Source organism: Balaenoptera borealis, assembly GCF_965194805.1.
Source record: "Balaenoptera borealis genome assembly, chromosome: X".
NCBI classification, from domain to species: Eukaryota; Metazoa; Chordata; class Mammalia; order Artiodactyla; family Balaenopteridae; genus Balaenoptera; species Balaenoptera borealis.
Window position 1 is genome coordinate 50,828,031 of NC_138881.1, and position 20,587 is coordinate 50,848,617.

Sequence of the window (20,587 nt, forward strand, 5' to 3'; positions counted from 1 at the left end):
GAGTGGGCAACCTTGTCTTGTTCCTGATCTTAGTGGAAATGGTTTCAGTTTTTCACCATTGAGGACAATGTTGGCTGTGGGTTTGTCATATATGGCCTTTATTATGTTGAGGAAAGTTCCCTCTATGCCTACTTTCTGCAGGGCTTTTATCATAAATGGGTGTTGAATTTTGTCGAAAGCTTTCTCTGCATCTATTGAGATGATCATATGGTTTTTCTCCTTCAATTTGTTAATATGGTGTATCACATTGATTGATTTGCGTATATTGAAGAATCCTTGCATTCCTGGAATAAACCCCACTTGATCATGGTGTATGATCCTTTTAATGTGCTGTTGGATTCTGTTTGCGAGTATTTTGTTGAGGATTTTTGCATCTATGTTCATCAGTGATATTGGCCTGTAGTTTTCTTTCTTTGTGACATCTTTGTCTGGTTTTGGTATCAGGGTGATGGTGGCCTCGTAGAATGAGTTTGGGAGTGTTCCTCCCTCTGCAATATTTTGGAAGAGTTTGAGAAGGATAGGTGTTAGCTCTTCTCTAAATGTTTGATAGAATTCACCTGTGAAGCCATCTGGTCCTGGGCTTTTGTTTGATGGAAGGTTTTTAATCACAGTTTCAATTTCAGTGCTTGTGATTGGTCTGTTCATATTTTCTATTTCTTCCTGGTTCAGTCTCGGCAGTTTGTGCATTTCTAAGAATCTGTCCATTTCTTCCAGGTTGTCCATTTTATTGGCGTAGAGTTGCTTGTAGTAATCTCTCATGATCTTTTGTATTTCTGCAGTGTCAGTGGTTACTTCTCCTTTTTCATTTCTAATTCTATTGATTTGAGTCTTCTCCCTTTTTCTCTTGATGAGTTGGCTAATGGTTTATCAATTTTGTTTATCTTCTCAAACAACCAGCTTTTAGTTTTATTGATTTTTGCTATTGTTTCCTTCATTTCTTTTTCATTTATTTCTGACCTGATCTTTATGATTTCTTTCCTTCTGCTAGCTTTGGGGTTTTTTGTTCTTCTTTCTCTAATTGCTTTAGGTGCAAGGTTAGGTTGTTTATTCGAGATGTTTCCTGTTTCTTGAGGTAGGCTTGTATTGCTATAAACTTCCCTCTTAGCACTGCTTTTGCTGCGTCCCATAGGTTTTGGGTCGTCGTATCTCCATTGTCATTTGTTTCTAGGTATTTTTTGATTTCCCCTTTGATTTCATCAGTGATCACTTCGTTATTAAGTAGTGTATTGTGTAGCCTCCATGTGTTTGTATTTTTTACACATCTTTTCCTGTAATTGATATCTAGTCTCATAGCGTTGTGATCGGAAAAGATACTTGATACGATTTCAATTTTCTTAAATTTACCAAGGCTTGATTTGTGACCCAAGATATGATGTATCCTGGAGAATGTTCCATGCGAACTTGAGAAAAATGTGTATTCTGTTGTTTTTGGGTGGAATGTCCTATAAATATCAATTAAGTCCATCTTGTTTAATATATCATTTAAAGCTTGTGTTTCCTTATTTATTTTCATTTTGGATGATCTGTCCATTGGTGAAAGTGGGGTGTTAAAGTCCCCTACTATGATTGTGTTGCTGTCGATTTCCCCTTTTATGGCTGTTAGTATTTGCCTTATGTATTGAGGTGCTCCTATTTTGGGTGCATAAGTATTTACAATTGTTATACCTTCCTCTTGGATCGATCCCTTGATCATTATATAGTGTCCTTCTTTGTCTCTTATAATATTCTTTATTTTAAAGTCTATTTTGTCTGATATGAGAATTGCTACTCCAGCTTTCTTTTGATTTCCATTTGCATGGAATATCTTTTTCCATGCCCTCACTTTCAGTCTGTATGTGTCTCTAGGTCTGAAGTGGGTCTCTTGTAGACAGCATATATATGGGTCTTGTTTTTGTATCCATTCAGCCAGTCTGTGTCTTTTGGTGGGAGCATTTAATCCATTTACATTCAAGGTAATTATCGATATGTATGTTCCTATTCCCATTTTCTTAAATGTTTTTCGTTTGTTATTGTAGGTGTTTTCCTTCTCTTGTGTTTCTTGCCTAGAGGAGTTCCTTCAGCATTTGTTGTAAAGCTGGTTTGGTGGTGCTGAACTCTCTCAGCTTTTGCTTGTCTGTAAAGGTTTTAATTTCTCCATCACATCTGAATGAGATCCTTACTGGGTAGAGTAATCTTGGTTGTACGTTTTTCTCCTTCATCACTTTAAGTATATCCTGCCACTCCCTTCTGGCTTGCAGAGTTTCTGCTGAAAGATCAGATGTTAACCTTATGGGGATTCCCTTGTGTGTTATTTGTTGTTTTTCCCTTGCTGCTTTTAATATGTTTTCTTTATATTTAATTTTTGACAGTTTGATTAATATGTGTCTTGGCGTGTTTCTCCTTGGGTTTATCCTGTATGGGACTCTCTGTGCTTCCTGGACTTGATTAATTATTTCCTTTCCCATATTAGGGAAGTTTTCAACTATAATCTCTTCAAATATTTTCTCAGTCCCTTTCTTTTTCTCTTCTTCTTCTGGGACCCCTATAATTGGAATGTTGGTGCGTTTAATGTTGTCCCAGAGGTCTCTGAGACTGTCCTCCATTGTTTTCATTCTTTTTTCTTTATCCTGCTCTGCAGTAGTTATTTCCACTATTTTATCTTCCAGGTCACTTATCCGTTCTTCTGCCTCAGTTATTCTGCTATTGATACCATCTAGAGTATTTTTAGTTTCATTTATTGTGTTTTTCATCGTTGCTTGGTTCCTTTTTACTTCTTCTGCGTCCTTGTTAAATGTTTCTTGCATTTTGTCTATTCTATTTCCAAGATTTTGGATCATCCTTACTATCATTATTCTGAATTCTTTTTCAGGTAGACTACCTATTTCCTCTTCATTTGTTAGGTCTGGTGTGTTTTGACCCTGCTCCTTCATCTGCTGTGTGATTTTCTGTCATCTCATTTTGCTTATCTTACTGTGTTTGGGGTCTCCTTTTCACAGGCTGCAGGTTCGTAGTTCCCGTTGTTTTTGGTATCTGTCCCCAGTGGGTAAGGTTGGTTCAGTGGGTTGGGTAGGCTTCCTGGTGGAGGGGACTATTGCCTGTGTTCTGGTGGATGAGGTTGAATCTTGTCTTTCTGGTGGGCACGTCCACATCTGGTGGTGTGTTTTGGGGTGTCTGTGGCCTTATGATTTTAGGCAGCCTCCCTGCTAATGGATGGGGCTGTGTTCCTGTCTTGCTAGTTGTTTGGCATAGGGTGTCCAGCCCTGTAGCTTGCTGGTCGTTGAGTGCAGCTGGGTCTTGATGTTGAGATGAAGATCTCTGAGAGATTTTTGCCGTTTGGTATTACGTGGAGCTGGGAGCTCTCTTGTGGACCAGTGTCCTGAAGTTGGCTCTCCCACCTCAGAGGCACAGCCCTGATGCCTGGCTGGAGCACCAAGAGCCTTTCATCCACACAGCTCAGAATATAAGGGAGAAAAAAATAGAAAGAAAGAGGATAAAATAAAATAAAATAAAGCTATTATAATAAAAAATAAGAAAAAAATTATTAAGAGTAAATGTATTCAGAAAAAAAAAATTTTTATTTTTATAAATAGATTTATTAATTTTTTATAGTAAAAAATAAAAAATAATTTTTAAGAAAAAAATTTATTAAGAAAAAAATTTTTAATTTTTTAAAATAAAAAATATGAAAAAACTTATTAAAAAAATTTTTAATTTCTAAAAATAGAAAATACGGAAAAAATTATTAAGAAAACATACATTAGGAAAAAAAAATTTTTTAAGTAAAAAAAAAAAACAAATGGACGGACCTAACCCTAGGACTAATGGTGAAAGCAAAGCTATACAGACAAAATCTCACCCAGAAGCCTACACATATACACTCACAAAAAAAGGAAAAGGGGAAATTAATATATCCAGCTCCTAAAGTCCACCTTTTGAATTTGGGATGATTCGTTGTCTATTCAGGTATTCAACAGATGCAGGCACATCAAGTTGTTTGTGGAGCTTTAATCCACTGCTTCTGAGGCTGCTGGGAGAGATTTCCCTTTCTCTTCTTTGTTCGTACAGCTCCCAGCTTTCAGCTTTGGATTTGGACACGCCTCTGCATGTATGTCGCCTGAGGGCGTCCGTTCCCCCCCCCCAGACAGAACGGGGTTAAAGGAGCAGCTGCTTCGGGGGCTCTGGCTGACTCAGGCCGGGGGAGGGAGCGGTACGGACGAGGCGGGGCGAGCCTGCTGCGTCAGAGGCGTCGTGACGTTGCAGCAGCCTGAGGCGTGCTGTGTGTTCTCCCAGGGAAGTTGTCCCCGGATCACGGGAGCCTGGCAGTGGCGAGCTGTACTGGCTCCTGGGAGGGGCGGTGTGGAGAGTGACCTGTGCCCGCACACAGGCTTCTTGGTGGCGGCAGCAGCAGCCTTAGCGTCTCCTACCAGTCTCTGGGGTCCGCGTTGATGGCCGCGGCTCGCGCCCGTCTTTGGGGTCCGCGCTGTTAGCCGCGGCTCGCGCCCGCCTCTGGAGTTCGTCTAGGCGGCGCTCTGAATCCCCTCTCCTTGCGCGCCGCGAATCAAAGAGGCAAGAAAAAGTCTCTTGCCTCTTCGGCGGCTGTAGACCTCTTCTCCAGCTCCCTCCCGGCTCACCGCGGCACGCCAACCACTTCAGGCTGTGTTCACTCCGCCAACCCCAGTCCTCTCCCTGCGATCCGACCGAAGCCCGCGCCTCAGCTCCCAGCCCCGCCTGCCCCAGCGGGTGAGCAGACAAGCCTCTCGGGCTGGTGAGCGCTGCTCGGCGCTGAGCCTCTGTGCGGGAATCTCTCTGTTTTTCCCTCTTCGCCCCTGTTGCTGTGGGATCAGCGCTGATAGCCGCGCGGCTCGCACCCGTCTCTGGATTTCGTTTAGGCAGTGCTCTGAATCCCCTCTCCTTGCGCGCCGCGAAACAAAGAGGCAAGAAAAAGTCTCTTGCCTCTTCGACAGCTGTAGACTTTTTCCCGGACTCCCTCCCGGCTAGCACCAAAGCCCGAGACTCAGCTCCCAGCCCCCGCCCGCCCCGGCGGGCTGGTGAGTGCTGGTTGGCACCGAGCCTCTGTGCGGGAGTCTCTCCGCTTTGCCCTCTGCACCCCTGTGGCTGCGCTCTCCTCCGCGGCTTCGAAGCTTCCCCCCTCTGCCACCCGCAGTCTCTGCCCACAAAGGGGCTTCCTAGTGCCTGGAAACCTTTCCTCCTTCACGGCTCCCTCCCACTGGCGCAGGTCCCGTCCCTATTCTTTTGTCTCTGTTATTTCTTTTTTCTTTTACCCTACCCAAGTACGTGGGGATTTTCTTGCCTTTTGGGCGGTCTGATGTCTTCTGCCAGCGTTCAGTGGGTGTTCTGTAGGAGCAGTTCCACGTGTAGATGTATTTCTACTGTATCTGTGGGAAGGAAGGTGATCTCCACGTCTTACTCTTCCGCCATCTTGCCCCTACTCCTTTCCTTATTTTTAATTTTAAAAAATTAAGAAAAATTTTTCCCTGATAATTTTTTTCTTATTTTATATTTTAAAAAATTAAAAACTTTTTTTTTAATAAATTTTTCTCTTAATAATTTTTATCTTACTTTTTATTATAATAGCTTTATTTTATTTTATTTTATTTTATCCTCTTTCTTTCTTTCTTTCTATTTTTTCTCCCTTTTATTCTGAGCCGTGTGGATGAAAGGCTCTTGGTGCTCCAGCCATACATCAGGGCTGTGCCTCTGAGGTGGGAGAGGCAACTACAGGACACTGGTCCACAACAGACCTCCCACATCCACATAATACCAAATGGCGAAAATCTCTCAGAGATCTCCATCTCAACATCAAGACCCAGCTTCACTCAACGACCAGCAAGCTACAGTGCTGGACACCCTATGCCAAACAACTAGCAAGACAGGAACACAGCCCCATCCATTAGCAGAGAGGCTGCCTAAAATCATAATAAGGCCACAGACACCCCCAAACACACCACCAGACGTGGGCGTGCCGACCAGAAGGACAAGATCAAGCCTCATCCACCAGGACACAGGCACTAGTCCCCTCCACCAAGAAGCCTACACAACCCACTGAACCAACCTTAGCCACTGGGGACAGATACCAAAAACTACGGGAACTACGAATCTGCAGCCTGTGAAAAGGAGACCCCAAACACAGTAAGATAAGCAAAATGAGAAGACAGAAAAACACACAGCAGATGAAGGAGCAGGGTCAAAACACACCTGACCTAACAAATGAAGAGGAAATAGGCAGTCTACCTGAAAAAGAATTCAGAATAATGATAGTAAAGATGATCAAAAATCTTGGAAATAGAATAGACAAAATGCAAGAAACATTTAACAAGGACCTAGATGATTTAAAGAGGAACCAAGCAACGACGAAAAACACAATAAATGAAATTAAGAATAGTCTAGAAGGGATCAATAGCAGAATAACAGTGGCAGAAGAACGGATAAGTGACCTGGAAGATAAAATGATGGAAATAAGTATTGAAGAGCAGAACAAAGAAAAAAGAATAAAAAGAACTGAGGACAGTCTCAGAGACCTCTGGGACAACATTAAACACACCAACATTCGAATTATAGGGTTCCCAGAAGAAGAAGAGAAAAAGAAAGGGACTGAGAAAATATTTGAAGAGATTGTACTTGAAAACTTCCCTAATATGGGAAAGGAAATAGTTAATCAAGTCCTGGAAGCACAGAGAGTCCCATACAGGATAAATCCAAGGAGAAACACGCCAAGACACATATTAATCAAACTATTAAAAATTAAGTATAAAGAAAACATATTAAAAGCAGCAAGGGAAAAACAACATATAACACACAAGGGAATCCCCATAAGGTTAACAGCTGACCGTTCAGCAGAAACTCTGCAAGCCAGAAGGGAGTGGCAGGATATACTTAAAGTCATGAAGGAGAAAAATCTACAACCAAGATTATTCTACCCAGCAAGGATCTCATTCAGATTTGATGGAGAAATTAAAACTTTACAGACAAGCAAAAGCTGAGAGAGTTCAGCACCACCAAACCAGCTTTACAACAAATGCTAAAGGAACTTCCCTAGGCAAGAAACACAAGAGAAAGAAATCACCTACAATAACAAACACAAAACATTTAAGAAAATGGGAGTAGGAACATACATATCGATAATTACCTTAAATGTAACTGGATTAAATGCTCCCACCAAAAGACACAGACTGGCTGAATGGATACAAAAACTAGATCCTTATATATGCTGTCTACAAGAGACCCACTTCAGACCTAGGGACACATACAGACTGAAAGTGAGGGCATGGAAAAAGATATTCCATGCAAATGGAAATCAAAAGAAAGCTGGAGTAGCAACTGTCATATCAGACAAAATAGACTTTAAAATAAAGACTATTACAAGAGACAAGAAGGACTCTCTATAATGATCAAGGGATCAATACAAGAAGAAGATATAACAATTGTAAATATTTATGCACCCAACATAGGAGCACCTTAATACATAAGGCAGATACTAACGGCCATAAAAGAGGAAAATGACAATAACACAATCATAGAAGGGGACTTTAACACCCCACTTTCACCAATGGACAGATCATCCAAAATGAAAATAAATAAGGAAACACAAGCTTTAAAAGATACATTAAACCAGATGGATTTAATTGATATTTAAAGGACATTCCAACCTAAAACAACAGAATACACATTTTTTTCAAGTGCTCATGGAACATTCTCCAGGATAGATCATATCTTGGGTCACAAATTAAGCCTTGGTAAATTTACGAAAATTGAAATTGTATCAAGTATCTTTTCCGACCACAACGCTATGAGACTACATATCAATTGCAGGAAAAGATCTGTAAAAAATACAAACACATGGAGGCTACAGAATACACTACTTAATAACGAAGTGATCACTAAAGAAATCGAATGGGAAATCAAAAAATACCTAGAAACAAATGACAATGGAGACATGACGACCCAAAACCTATGGGATGAAGCAAAAGCAGATCTAAGAGGGAAGTTTATAGCAATACAAGCCTACATCAAGAAACAGGAAACATCTCAAATAAACAAACAAACCTTGCACCTAAAGCAATTAGAGAAAGAAGAACAAAAAAACCACATAGCTAGCAGAAGGAAAGAAATCATAAAGATCAGGTCAGAAATAAATGAAAAACAAATGAAGGAGACAATAACAAAGATCAATAAAACTAAAAGCTGGTTCTTTAAGAAGGTAAACAAAATTGATAAACCATTAGCCAGACTCATCAAGAGAAAAAGGGAGAAGACTCAAATCAATAGAATTAGAAATGAAAAGGAGAAGTTACAACAGACACCACAGAAATACAAAGCATCCTAAGAGACTACTACAAGCAACACTATGCCAATAAAATGGACAAACTGGAAGAAATGGATAAATTCTTAGAAATGCACAACCTGCCGAGACTGAACCAGGAAGAAATAGAAAATATGAACAGAACAATCACAGGCACTGAAATTGAAACTGTGATTAAAAATCTTCCAACAAACAAAAGCCCAGGATGAGATGGCTTCACAGGCGAATTCTATCAAACATTTAGAGAAGAGCTAACACCTATCCTTCTCAAACTCTTCCAAAATATTGCAGAGGAAGGAACATTCCCAACTTATTCTACGAGGACACCATCACCCCCCTAATACCAAAACCAGACACAGATGTCACAAAGAATGAAAACTACAGGCCAATATCACTGATGAACATAGATGCAAAAATCCTCAAAAAAATACTAGCAAACAGAATCCAACAGCACATTAAGAGGATCATACACCATGATCAAGTGGGGTTTATTCCAGGAATGCAACGATTCTTCAATATATGCAAATCAATCAACGTGATGCATCATATTAACAAATTGAAGGAGAGAAACCATACGATCATCTCAACAGATGCAGAGAAATCTTTCGACAAAATTCAACACCCTTTATGATAAAAGCCCTGTAGAATGTATGCATAGAGGGAACTTTCCTCAACATAATAAAGGCCATATATTACAAACCCCCAGCCAACATTGTCCTCAATTTTGAAAAACTGAAACCATTTCCACTAAGATCTGGAAGAAGACAAGTTTGCCCACTCTCAGCACTATTATTCAACATAGTTTTGGAAGTGTTAGCCACAGCAATTAGAGAAGAAAAAGAAATACAAGGAATCCAAATCAGAAAAGAAGAAGTAAAGCTGTCACTGTTTGCAGATGACATGATACTATACATAGAGAATCCTAAAGATGCTACCAGAAAACTACGAGAGCTAATCATCGAATTTGGTAAAGTAGCAGGATACAAAATTAATGCACAGAAATCTCTTGCATTCCTATACAGTAATGATGAAAAATCTGAAAGTGAAATTAAGAAAACACTCCCATTTATGATTGCAACAGAAAGAATAAAATATCTAGGAATAAACCTACCTAAGGAGACAAAAGAGTTGCATGTATAAATTTATAAGACACTGATGAAAGAAATTAAAGATGATACAAATAGATGGTGAGATATACCATGTTGTTGGACTGGAAGAATCAACATTGTGAAAATGACTATACTACCAAAGCCATCTACAGATACAATGCAATCCGTATCAGACTCCCAGTGGCATTTTTCACAGAACTAGAACAAAAAACTTCACAATTTGTATGGAAACACAAAAGACCCTGAATAGCCAAACCAATCTTGAGAACGAAAAATGGAGCTGGAGGAATCAGGCTCCTTGACTTCAGACTATATTACAAAGCTTCAGTAATCAAGACAGTTTGGTACTGGCACAAAAACAGAAATATAGATCAATGGAACAGGATAGAAAGCCCAGAGATAAACCTACACACATATGGTCACCTTATCTTTGATAAAGGAGGCAAGCATATACAGTGGAGAAAAGACAGCCTCTTCAATAAGTGGTGCTGGGAAAATTGGACAGATACATGTAAAAGTATGAAATTAGAACACTCCCTGACACCATGCACAAAAATAAACTCAAAATGGATTAAAGACCTAAGTGTAAGGGCAGACACTATCAAACTCTTAGAGGAAAACATAGGCAGAACACTCTATGACATACATCACAGCAAGATTCTTTTTGACCCAGCTCCCAGAGAAATGGAAATAAGAACACAAATAAACAAATGGGACCTAATGAAACTTAAAAGCTTTTGCACAGCAAAGGAAACCATAAACAAGACCAAAAGACAACCCTCAGAATGGGAGAAAATATTTGCAAATGAAGCAACTGACAAAGGATTAATCTCCAAGATTTACAAGCAGCTCATGCAGCTCAATATCAAAGAAATAAACAACCCAATGCAAAAATGGGCAGAAGGCCTAAATAGACATTTCTCCAAAGAAGATATATAGATTGCCAACAGACACATGAAAGAATGCTCAACATCATTAATTAGTAGAGAAATGCAAATCAAAACTACAATGAGATATCATCTCACACCAGTCAGAATGGCCATCATCAAAAAATCTACCAACAATAAATGCTGGAGAGGGTGTGGAGAAAAGGGAACACTCTTGCACTGTTGGTGGGAATGTAAATTGATACAGCCACTATGGAGAACAGTATGGAGTTTCCTTAAAAAACTACAAATAGAACTACCATAGGACCCAGCAATCCCACTACTGGGCATATACCCTGAGAAAATCATAATTCAAAAGGAGTCATGTACCAAAATGTTCATTGCAGGTCTATTTACAATAGCCAGGACACGGAAGCAACCTGAGTGTCCATCATTGGAAGAATGGATAAGGAACATGTGGCACATATATACAATGGAATATTACTCAGCCATAAAAAAGAAATGAAATCGAGTTATTTGTCATGAGGTGGATGGAGTTAGAGTTTGTCATACAGAGTGAAGTAAGCCAGAAAGATAAAAACAAATACAATGTGCTAACACATATATATGGAATCTAAGAAAAAAAAAAAGTCATGAAGAACCTAGTGGCAAGACGGGAATAAAGACACAGACCTACTAGAGAATGGACTTGAGGATATGGGGAGGGGGAGGGGTAAGATGTGACCGGGTGAGAGAGTGGAATGGATAAATATACACTACCAAATGTAAATTAGATAGCTAGTGGGAAGCAGCCGCATAGCACAGAGAGATCAGCTTGGTGCTTTGTGACCACCTAGAGGAGTGGGATAGGCAGTATGGGAGGGAGGGAGATGCAAGAGGGAAGACATATGGGAATATATGTATATGTATAACTGATTCACTGTGTTATAAAGCAGAAACTAACACACCATTGTAAAGCAATTATACTCCAATAAAGATGTGAAAAAAAAGTAAAAAAAATTTTTTTTAATTTTTTTAAAATAAAAAATAAGAAAAAAATTATTAAGGAAAAATTTATTAAGAAAAAATTTTTAGAGGATTAACCAAGATGGTGGAGTAGAAGGATGTGCTCTCACTCCCTCTTGCGAGAACACCAGAATCACAACTGGCTGCTGGACAGTCATGGACAGGAAGACACTGGACTTTACCAAGGAGGATACCCCACGTCCAAGGACAGAGGAGAAGTCACAGTGAGACGGTAGGAGGGGTGCAATCAGAGTAAAATCAAATCCCATAACTGCTGGGTGGGTGACTCACAGACTGGCAAACACTTATACCACAGAAGGCCACCCACTGGAGTGAGGGTTCTGAGCCCCACGTCAGGCTTCCCAATCTGGCGGTCCGCAAAAGGAGGAGGAATTCATAGAGAATCAGACTTTGAAACCTAGTGGGAATTGATTGCAGGACTTCGACAGGACTGGGGGAAACAGAGACCCCACTCTTGGAGGGTGCACACGGAATAGTGTGAGCATCGGGATCCAGGGGAAGGAGCGGTGACCCGGGGGGAGACTGAACCAGACCTACCTGCTAGTGTTGGAGGGTCTCCTCCAGAAGCGGTGGCTGGCTCTGTTTCACCGTGGGGACAAGAACACAGGCAGCAGAGGTTCTGGGAAGTATTCCTTGGCGTGAGCCCTCCCAGAGTCTGCTATTAGCTCCACCATAGAACCCAGGTAGGCTGCAGTGTTGGGTTGCCTCAGGCAAAACAACCAACAGGGAGGGAACCCAGCCCCACCCATCAACAGTCAAGTGGATTAAAGTTTTACAGAGCTCTGACCGCCACAGCAACAGTCAGCTCTACCCAGCTCCAGAGCCTCCCATCAAGCCTCTTAGATAGCCTCAACCACCAGAGGGCAGACAGCAGAAGCAAGAAAAACTACAAACCTGCAGTCTGTGGAACAAAAACCACATTTACAGAAAGATAGACAAGATGAAAAGGCAGAGGGCTATGTACCAGATGAAGGAACAAGAAAAACAACTAAATGTAGTGGAGATAGGCAACCTTCCAGAAAAAGATTTCAGAATAATGATAGTGAAGATGATCCAGGACCTCAGAATAATAATGGAGGCAAAGATTGAGAAGATGCAAGAAATGATTAACAAAGACCTAGAAGAATTAAAGAACAAACAAACAGAGATGACCAATACAATAACTGAAATGAAAACTACACTAGAAGGAATCAATAGCAGAATAACTGAGGCAGAAGAATGGATAAGTGACCTGGAAGACAGAATGGTGGAATCAACTGCTGCAGAACAGACTAAAGAAAAAAGAATGAAAAGAAACGAAGACAGCCTAAGAGACCTCTGGGACAACATTAAATGCAACAACATTTGGATTATAGGGGTCCCAGAAGGAGAAGAGACAGAGAAAGGACTCAAGAAAATATCTGAAGAGATTATAGTCAAAAACTTCCCTAATATGGGAAAGGGAATATCCACCCAAGTCCAGGAAGTGCAGAGAGATCCAGGCATGATAAACACAGGGAGAAACACGTCAAGACACATAGTAATCAAATTGACAAAAATTAAAGACAAAGAAAAATTATTGAAAGCAACAAGGGAAAAACGACAAATAACATGCAAGGGAACTCCCATAACGCTAACAGCTGATTTCTCAGCAGAAATTCTACAAGCCAGAAGGGAGTGGCATGATATACTTAAAGTGATGAAAGGGAAGAACCTACAACCACGATTACTCTACCCGGCAAGGATCTCATTTAGATTTGCTGGAGAAATCAAAAGCTTTACAGAGAAGCAAAAGCTCAGAGAATTCAGCACCACCAAACCAGCTCTACAACAAATGCTAAAGGAACTTCTCTAAGTGGGAAACACAAGAGAAGAAAAGGACCTACAAAAACAAACCCAAAACAATTAAGAAAATGGTCATAGGAACATACATATCGATAATTACCTTAAATGTGAATGGATTAAATGCTCCAACCAAAAGACACAGGCTTGCTGAATGGATACAAAAACAAGACCCATATATATGCTGTCTACAAGAGACTCACTTTAGACCTAAGGACTAAGGTACTTTAGAACTAAGGACACATACAGACTGAAAGTGAGCGGATGGAAAAAGATATTCCATGCAAATGGAAATCAAAAGAATGCTGGAGTAGCTATACTCATATCAGATAAAATAGACCTTAAAATAAGGAATGTTACAAGAGACAAGGAAGGACACTACATAATGATCAAGGGATCAATCCAAGAAGAAGATATAACAATTATAAATATATATGCACCCAACATAGGAGCACCTCAATACATAAGGCAACTGCAAACAGCTATAAAAGAGGAAATTGACAGTAACACAATAATAGTGGGGGACTTTAACACCTCACTTACACCAACGGACAGATCATCCAAAATGAAAATAAATAAGGAAACAGAAGCTTTAAATGACACAATAGACCAGATAGATTTAATTGATATTTATAAGTCATTCCATCCAAAAACAGCAGATTACACGTTCTTCTCAAGTGGGCACGTAACATTCTCCAGGATAGATCACATCTTGGGTCACAAATCAAGCCTCAGTAAATTTAAGAAATTTGAAATCATATCAAGCATCATTTCTGAACACAATGCTATGAGATTAGAAATGAATTACAGGGAAAAAAACGTAAAAAACAGAAACACATGGAGGCTAAACAATACGTTACTAAATAACCAAGAGATCACTGAAGAAATCAAAGAGGAAATTAAAAAATACCTAGAGACACATGACAATGAAAACACGAAGACCCAAAACCTATGGGATACAGCAAAAGCAGTTCTAAGAGGGAAGCTTATAGCTATACAAGCCTACCTCAAGAAACAAGAAAAATCTCAAGTAAACAATCTAACCTTACACCTAAAGGAACTAGAGAAAGAAGAATAAACAAAACCCAAAGTTAGCAGAAGGAAAGAAATCATAAAGATCAGAGCAGAAATAAATGAAATAGAAACAAAGAAAACAATAGTAAAGATCAATAAAACTAAAAGCTGGTTCTTTGAGAAGATAAACAAAAATGATAAGCCATTAGCCAGACTCATCGAGAAAAAGAGGGAGAGGACTCAAATAAATAAAATCAGAAATAAAACAGGGGAAGTTACAACAGACACCGCAGAAATACAAAGCATCCTAAGAGACTACTAAAAGCAAATCTATGCCAATAAAATGGACAACTTGGAAGAAATGGACAAATTCTTAGAATGGTATAACCTTCCAAGACTGAACCAGGAAGAAACAGAAAATACGAACAGACCAATCACAAGTAATGAAATTGAAACTGTGATTAAAAATCTACCAACAAACAAAAGTCCAGGACCAGATGGCTTCACAGGTGAATTCTTTCAAACATTTAGAGAAGAGCTAACACCTATCCTTCTCAAACTCTTCCAAAAAATTGCAGAGGAAGGAACACTCCCAAACTCATTCTATGAGGCCACCACCACCCTGATACCAAAACCAGACAAAGACACTACAAAAAAAGAAAATTACAGACCAATATCACTGATGAATATAGATGCAAAAATCCTCAACAAAATACTAGCAAACAGAATTCAACAACACATTAAAAGGATCATACACCACGATCAAGTGGGATTTATCCCAGGGATGCAAGGATTCTTCAATATACGCAAATCAATCAATGTGATACACCATATTAACAAATTGAAGAATAAAAACCATATGATCATCTCAATAGATGCAGAAAAAGCTTTTGACAAAATTCAACACCCATTTATGATAAAATCTCTCCAGAAAGTGGGCATAAAGGGAACCTACCTCAATATAATAAAGGCCTTATATGACAAACCCACAGCAAACATCATTCTCAATGGTGAAAACCTGAAAGCATTTCCTCTAAGATCAGGAACGAGACAAGGATGTCCACTCTCACCACTATTATTCAACATAGTTCTGGAAGTCCTAGCCACGGCAATCAGAGAAGAAAAAGAAATAAAAGGAATACAAATTGGAAAAGAAGAAGTAAAACTGTCACTCTTTGCAGGTGACATGATACTCTATATAGAGAATCCTAAAACTGCCATGCCACCAGAAAACTGCTAGAGCTAATTAATGAATTTGGTAAAGTTGCAGGATACAAAATGAATGCACAGAAATCTCTTGCATTCCTATACACTAATGATGAAAAATCTGAAAGAGAAATTATGGAAACACTCCCATTTACCATTGCAACCAAAAGAATAAAATACCTAGGAATAAACCTACCTAGGGAGACAAAAGACCTGTATGCAGAAAACTATAAGACACTGATGAAAGAAATTAAAGATGATACCAAGAGATGGAGAGATATACCATGTTCTTGGATTGGAAGAATCAACATTGTGAAAATGAGTATACTACCCAAAGCAATCTACAGATTCAATGCAATCCCTATCAAATTACCAATGGCATTTTTTACGGAGCTAGAACAAATCATCTTAAAATTTGTATGGAGACACAAAGGACACCGAATAGCCAAAGCCGTCTTGAGGGAAAAAAATGGAGCTGGAGGAATCACACTCCCTGACTTCAGACTATACTACAAAGCTACAGTAATCAAGACAATATGGTACTGGCAAAAAAACAGAAACATAGATCAATGGAACAAGATAGAAAGCCCAGAGATAAACCCACACACCTATGGTCAACTAATCTATGACAAAGGAGGCAAAGATATACAATGGAGAAAAGACAGTCTCTTCAATAAGTGGTGCTGGGGAAACTGGACAGCTACATGTAAAAGAATGAAATTAGAATACTCCCTAACACCATACACAAAAATAAACTCAAAATGGATTAGAGACCTAAATGTAAGACTGGACACTATAAAACTCTTAGAGGAAGACATAGGAAGAACACTCTTTGACATAAATCACAGCAAGATCTTTTTTGATCCACCTCCTAGAGTAATGGAAATAAAAATAAAAATGAACAAATGGGGCCTAATGAAACTTCAAAGCTTTTGCACAGCAAAGGAAACCATAAACAAGACGAAAAGACAACCCTCAGAATGGGAGAAAATATTTGCAAACGAATCAATGGGCAAATGATTAATCTCCAAAATATGTAAACAGCTCATTCATCTCAATATTAACGAAACAAACACCCCAATCCAAAAATGGGCAGAAGACCTAAATAGACATTTCTCCAAAGAAGACATACAGACGGCCACGAAGCACATGAAAAGATGCTCAACATCACTAATTATTAGAGAAATGCAAATCAAAACTACAATGAGGTATCACCTCACACCAGTTAGAATGGGCATCATCAGAAAATCTACAAACAACAAATGCTGGAGAGGGTGTGGAGAAAAGGGAACCCTCTTGCACTGTTGGTGGGAATGTAAATTGATACAGCCACTATGGAGAACAATATGGAGGTTCCTTAAAAAACTAAAAATAGAACTACCATATGACCCAGCAATCCCACTACTGGGCATATACCCAGAGAAAACCGTAATTCAAAAAGACACATGCACCCAAATGTTCATTGCAGCACTATTTACAATAGCCAGGTCATGGAAGCAACCTAAATGCCCATCAACAGACGAATGGATAAAGAAGTTGTGGTACATATATACAATGGAATATCACTCAGCCATAAAAAGGAATGAAATTGAGTCATTTGTTGAGACATGGATGGATCTAGAGAGTGTCATACAGAGTGAAGTAAGTCAGAAAGAGAAAAACATAAATCATATATTAACGCATGTATGTGGAACCTAGAAAAATGGTACAGATGAACCGGGTTGCAGGGCATAAGTTGAGACACAGATGTAAAGAACAAACGTATGGACACCAAGGGGGGGAAACTGCGGTGGGGTGGGGATGGTGGTGTGCTGAATTGGGCGATTGAGATTGACATGTATAAAGTGATATGTATAAAATTGATGACTGATTAAAAAAAAAAGAAAAAAAATTAAAATTTTTTTAAAATAAAAAATGAGAAAAGTTATTAAGAAAACAATTTTTAAAATTTTTTTAAATAAAAAATAAGAAAAAAATTATTAAGAAAAAATTTATTAAGAAAAAAAAAACAGTAAACGGACGGACCGAACCCTAGGACAAATGGTGAAAGCAAAGCTATACAGAAAAAATCTCACCCAGAAGCATACATGTACACACTCACAAAAAGAGGAAAAGGGGAAAAAATAGTTTATCCTGCTCCCAAAGTCCACCTCCTCAATTTGGGATGATTCGTTGTCTATTCAGGTATTCAACAGATGCAGATACATCAAGTTGTTTGTGGAGCTTTAATCCGCTGCTTCTGAGGCTGCTGGAAGAAATTTCCCTTTTTCCTTGATCGCACAGTTCTCAGGGTTCAGCTTTGGATTTGGACCCGCCTCAGCATGTAGGTCGCCTGAGGGCGTCTGTTCTTCGCTCAGACAGGACGGGGTTAAAGGAACAGCTGCTTCGGGGGCTCTGGCTCACTAAGGCCGGGGGGAGGCAGGGGTACGGAGGAGGCGGGGTGAGCATGCAGTGGCAGCGGTCATCGTGACATTGCAGCAGCCTGAGGCGCGCCGTGCGTTCTCCCAGGTAAGTTGTCCATGGCTCACAGGACGCTGGCAGTGGCGGGCTGCACAGGCTCCCAGGAGGGGCGGTGTGGATAGTGACCTGTGCTCGCACACAGGCTTCTTGGTGGCGGCAGCAGCAGCCTTAGCGTTGCATGCCCGTCTCTGGGGTCTGCACTGATAGCCGCGGCTTGAGCCCGTCTCTGGAGCTCATTTAGGCGGCGCTGTGAATCCCCTCTCATGGCACACCAGGAAACAAAGAGGCAAGAAAAAGTCTCTTGCCTGTTTGGCAGCTCCAGACCTTTTCCCGGACTCCCTCCTGGCTACCTGTGGTGCACTAAACCCCTTCAGGCTGTGTTCACGACGCCAACCCCAGTCCTCTCCCTGCGATCCTACCGAAGCCCGAGCCTCAGCTCCCAGCACCCTCCTGTCCCGGCGGGTGAGCAGAGAACCCTCTCGGGCTGGTGAGTGCTGGTCGGCACCAATCCTCTGTGCGGGAATCTCTGAGCTTTGCCCTCTGCACCCCTGTGGCTGCGCTCTCCTCCGTGGCTCCGAAGCTTCCCCCCTCTGCCACCTGCAGTCTCTGCCCACAAAGGGGCTTCCTAGTGTGTGGAAACCTTTCCTCCTTCACAGCTCCCTCCCACTGGTGCAAGTCCCGTCCCTATTCTTTTGTCTCTGTTATTTCTTTTTTCTTTTGCCCTACCCAGGTATGAGAGGAGTTTCTTGCCTTTTGGGAGGTCTGACGTCTTCTGCCAGCGTTCAGTGGGTGTTCTATAGGAGCAGTTCCACGTGTGGATGTATTTCTGATGTATCTGTGGGGAGGAAGGTGATCTCCACGTCTTACTCTTCTGCCATCTTGCCTGGATCGCTTGTAGATATTTTGATGATGGCCATTCTGACTGGTGTGAGATGATATCTCATTGCAGTTTTGATTTGCATTTCTATAATGATCAATGATGTTGAGCATTCTTTCATGTGTCTGTTGGCAATCTGTATATCTTCTTTGGAGAAATGTCTGTTTAGGTCCTCTGCCAATTTTTGGATTGGGTTGATTGTTTTATTGATATTGAGCTGCATGAGCTGCTTGTAAATTTTGGAGATTAATCCTTTGTCAGCTGCTTCATTTGCAAATATTTTCTCCATTTCTGGGGGTTGTCTCTTGGTCTTGTTTATGGTTTCCTTTGCTGTGCAAAAGTTTTTAAGTTTCATTAGGTCCCATTTGTTTATTTTTGTTTTCCTTTCCATTTCTGTAGGAGGTGGGTTAAAAAGGATCTTGCTGTGATTTATGTCATAGAGTGTTCTGCTTATGTTTTCCTCTAAGAGTTTTATAGTGTCTGGCCTTACATTTAGGTCTTTAATCCATTTTGAGTTTATTTTTGTGTGTGGTGTTAGGGAAGTGTTCTATTTTCATTATTTTCCATGTACCTGTCCAGTTTTCCCAGCACCACTTACTGGAGAGGCTGTCTTTTCTCCACTGTCTATTCTTGCCTCCTTTATCAAAGAAAAGGTGACCATATGTGTGTGGGTTTATCTCTGGGCTTTCTATCCTGGTCCATTGATCTATATTTCTGTTTTTGTGCCCATACCATATTGTCTTGATTACTGTTGCTTTGTAGTATAGTCTGAAGTCAGGGAGCCTAATTCCTCCAGCTCCATTTTTCATTCTCAAGATTGGTTTGGCTATTCAGGGTCTTTTGTGTTTCCATACAAAGTGTGAAATTTATTGTTCTAGTTCTGTGAAAAATGACATTGGTAGTTTGATAGGGATTGCATTGAATCTGTAGATTGTTTTGGGTAGTATAGTCATTTTCACAATGTTGATTCTTCCAATCCAAGAACATGGTATATCTCTCCATCTCTTGGTATCATCTTTAATTTCTTTCATCAGTTTCTTATAATTTTCTGCAGACAGGTCTTTTGTCTCCTTAGGTAAGTTTATTCGTAGATATTTTATTCTTTGTGTTGCAATCGTAAATGGGAGTGTTTTCTTAATTTCACTTTCAGATTTTTTCATCATTAGTGTATAGGAATGCAAGAGAGTTCTGTGCATTAATTTTGTATCCTGCTACTTTACCAAATTCATTGATTAGCTCTAGGAGTTTTCTGGTAGCATCTTTAGGATTCTCTATGTATAGTATCATGTCATCTGCAAACAGTGACAGCTTTACTTCTTCTTTTCCGATTTGGATTCCTTTTATTTCTTTTTCTTCTTTGATTGCTGTGGCTAACACTTCCAAAACTATGTTGAATAATAGTGCTGAGAATGGGCAACCTTGTCTTGTTCCTGATCTTAGTGGAAATGGTTTCAGTTTTTCACCATTGAGGACGATGTTGGCTGTGGGTTTGTCATATATGACCTTTATTATGTTGAGGTAAGTTCCCTCTATGCCTACTTTCTGGAGGGTTTTTATCATAAATGGGTGTTGAATTTTGTCAAAAGCTTTCTCTGCATCTATTGAGATGATCATATGGTTTTTCTCCTTCAATTTGTTAATATGGTGTATCACATTGATTGATTTGTGTATATTGAAGAATCCTTGCATTCCTTGGATAAACCCCAATTGATCATGGTGTATGATCCTTTTAATGTGCTGTTGGATTCTGTTTACTAGTATTTTGTTGAGGATTTTTGCATCTATGTTCATCATTGATATTGGCCTGTAGTTTTTTTCTTTGTGACATATTTGTCTGGTTTTTGTATCAGGGTGAAGGTGGCCCCGTAGAATGAGTTGGAGAGTGTTC

At 40.0% G+C, this 20,587-nt stretch overlaps 1 protein-coding gene and 1 long non-coding RNA gene across 3 annotated transcripts in view; one reads left to right on the forward strand and one right to left on the reverse strand.

Moving 5' to 3' along the window:
• The window catches only part of SPIN4 (spindlin family member 4), a 245,370-nt gene that overhangs the window by 68,797 nt on the left and 155,986 nt on the right, over positions 1–20,587 (reverse strand). The window lies entirely within an intron of this gene.
• Positions 2,928–3,776, forward strand: LOC309620218. The gene is made up of 2 exons (XR_014239463.1): positions 2,928–3,526; positions 3,630–3,776. It is a non-coding gene; the product is annotated as an uncharacterized lncRNA (long non-coding RNA).